Raw genomic sequence first — 3304 nt, forward strand, 5'->3', positions numbered from 1 at the left:
GGGTTCGGACTAGATGATCTGCTAAGGTCCCTTCTGACCCTGGAAACTATGAAACTATGAAATGCCATCATAGTGACGCTCTGCTGTCTCCAAGGCACTGGAGGTGGTGGTGGTGCAGGGTGCTGGTGGTGGGGGATGGAGGGGATGGTGGGGTAATTGCCTCCTGGCTCCTGGGAGACGGCAGGGGTATGGGGTGGTGGGAGGCAGTGCTCCGTCCCCGCCCACTCTGCTCCCTGCCACCTGTCATTCTTGATGGGCGATTGGGTAGTTTATAGATAAAACTATAAGACTCTAAGACTGGGGCCTAAATTTTTTAAGTTTTAAATAAAATACATTTCATAGACAAAGAAGGGAAAACAGTAATCAAATACCTTTGTCGGAAAAAAAAATACAAAGGGGAAAATGCCAGGAAAAAGGCATACAATTAGCATAATGTATTCTAAACAAAATACTTTCCAAAGTCTTAGGAAGACTAGCATCATCTTATTCTGATATTTAAAATACTTGGAAAAAATACAATAACCTTAATCTTGGCATTATAGAAACATATATTTTGGTAATATGTTTTGGTAATAATATTTATCACAGTCACACCATGATCACACAATAGTAGCTAATGTATTATACAGATTTCATTAGGTTCTTATTACATGATTTCTTTTTACAGAACCCTGGAAAGATATCAACATTTGGTCTATTTCCAAGGAAAAGAGTTTGTAATTATATTGCTTTTCACAAAGACCTATTGTGTAAAAAAGCATGTGCCACAACTAAGACAAAGATGTCTATGTAAACAGCTGTTCATACAAATGCATAGAATTAACATGTGTAAGACTTCATAGTAGAGATTCAAAATAGGCCTCTGATCTATCCCACTGAGCACCAGACACTAATTTGGCAGCCAGCAATGTTGAGTCAGAGTTAGAGGTTAAGAGACAATCTGCTATTTCAGAGCACAGAGGAGACCACAAAAATCCCTCTTACTGAGGCTCAGCACCCAAGTTCACTGGGAGACAAAGGTCTGACTGCCCTCTTTCCTCTACCTGGAAAATGGGGAAGAAGGCAGAGCAAAATGGCAAGTTGCATTAGGTTCATGTTTATGAGCACCATTGGAGGTCTACTGGTAATGGCAATATAGGCAGAACTTCAATATTAATAGTACCATGTCCTTCCTGCTCTCCTATGGCTGATTTTCCCATCACTGCCACTCAGTGACCTCTGTATCCAAGTAGGTTTTTCATCTGGTAGTAGCTCAGACGTCCATTCTCATGCTTATTATTGGTTTCCCTTCTCAATACCTGAACAGGACACAGGCTGGGCCAACTATGGCTTCTGACTGAATGGAGAAACAGGCAGGAAGTGGTGATGGTGGAGAAGCTCATTTCAGAAAATACAAGCCAGTCCTCAGAGACTGATCAGAGCATAAATACATTTGTCGCTAGATGATGTTGTAGATAGGGCAGGTATTGACATTTTTAGCTAAAGTGAAGTAATATTCCCAAATATAAGACCTTTTTCTTTTGTTTATAATATGAACACACTTTAACTTTTTGTGCAGAAATATTCTTTTCAGGTACCTACCTCAAGCAGACCAACTTTTGGAAAATTCTGGCTAAAATTCTGGGCTGTTTTCAAGAAAGAGGGTAGGGTAGAGTTACCATACATCAGGGTTTTCCTGGACATGTCCTCTTTTTGGGTCCTCCCATCTCCATCCAGGTGGCTTTTTAAAATATCAACAAATATCCAGGATTTTGGTCTGATCAGCATCAAAGTTTTTCCCAGGACTTCAGGCTTGCCCTAGCAAGTAGCTGCTTGGAGATGGGTGGAGCATGGGCAGGGTGATTGGAAGCAGAGGGCATCATGTGTGTCTCTGTGTGCACAGGCACATGGCCAGCATGCAGACAGGCAGGGTGGTTGGAGCAGCACTGGGTAAGTCCATGGGGGGTGCGGGTTGGAGGGTCAGGGCTTGGGGACTGTCCAGGGGGCTGTGTGTGTGTGAATGGGGCAGATGCCTACTGGTGCTGGGGGAAGTTGTCAAGGCGCTGGGGCTGCAGTGGGACAGAGGTGCCTGCCCCTCCAGTGTGGGAAGGAGTGGAAGAAGGGGGAGGTGGGGACCCTTCAGGGGCAGCAGAAAACTGCATGGCTGGGCTGGTGGCACTGGGGCTGGTGCCCTTGCTCACAGGGATGGAGCAGCCATGCTGCAGGGCTGGGGGGATGGGGCTGGGGGTCAAGAATGTGGGGCACTGGCAGCTGGGGCCAGGCGGCTGTGTCTTGGGAGTGAGGAACATTGGGTGGGGTAGGGACTGTGGGTCGGGAGTGGGGGCACAGGCAGTGCCAGGGGGCTGCAGATTGGGAGTGAGGGGCACCAGCATAGTCTGGGGGTGGCATACTGTGGGTTGGGAGTGAAGGACAGACGCAGGGCTGGAGGGGCTGTGACTTGGGAATGAGGGGCAGGGGTAGGGCATGGGCATATCACTACCCCCTCGCCCAATCAAATTACCCCCATCCCTGCCCTGAGAGGTATCCTCTTTTTTGAAACTGTAAATATGGTAACCCTAGGTTGGGCTGTTGCTAATTTTAAAAAATGAGTCTCACAACTGAGAAGGTCAGCCACCTTCACGGTCTGGAGCAGGGGCTTGAAATATTGTAGAGAGAGTGCCTGCCATCAGGGATGTGCCTTTTGGTATCCCTGTGGAAATTTTTTTCATTTTTCACTCATAAGCCTCAGTGTTTACATGCTTGGTAGACATTTATTGGTTTGGCAGCTACCATCTTGTAACAGGGTCCCCTAGGCCTTGCTGCAGAGGTCAGCATCAGAGAGCTGCAAGGTGGCACAGTCAGCTTGGCAATGACCAGCTGCAGAAAAGTAAACAGTGCGGGGAAATCTACTGATAGGAACTAAGGGCCAGTGAGGGACTGCTTGAGAGCTAGCTGCATGGCTGCAGGCACAAAAAATCTCCAGGCAGGTAAGAGGGCAGTGACTTAAGCTGCAGCACCTGAGAGCAGATTGCAGTAGATCAGAGTGGGCTGAGTACTCAGCTAAGTAGAACCCCCTGGGCAAGGTGGAGGCTGTGTGACAGGAAGGGATGGAGCGCCAGCATACTAGAAGCCTGGCTTTTGAGCCATAGAGCTCAATCTGGCCCTAATATTTGCAGAGGGTGGAACTCCTGCCAGCCTGGGTTGCTAGAGAGGAGAATACAGACAAAACGGATACCCAGGGAAACTGCAAGGAGCCAGAAGATAAAGTATAGGAGTTTACTTGGACTCTGGGTGGGTTTGTGTTTGAGAATTAGCTGGTGTAGTT

This window comes from Gavialis gangeticus, unplaced genomic scaffold, assembly GCF_001723915.1.
Source record: "Gavialis gangeticus isolate Ggan-Ray unplaced genomic scaffold, GavGan_comp1, whole genome shotgun sequence".
Lineage (NCBI taxonomy): Eukaryota > Metazoa > Chordata > Crocodylia > Gavialidae > Gavialis > Gavialis gangeticus.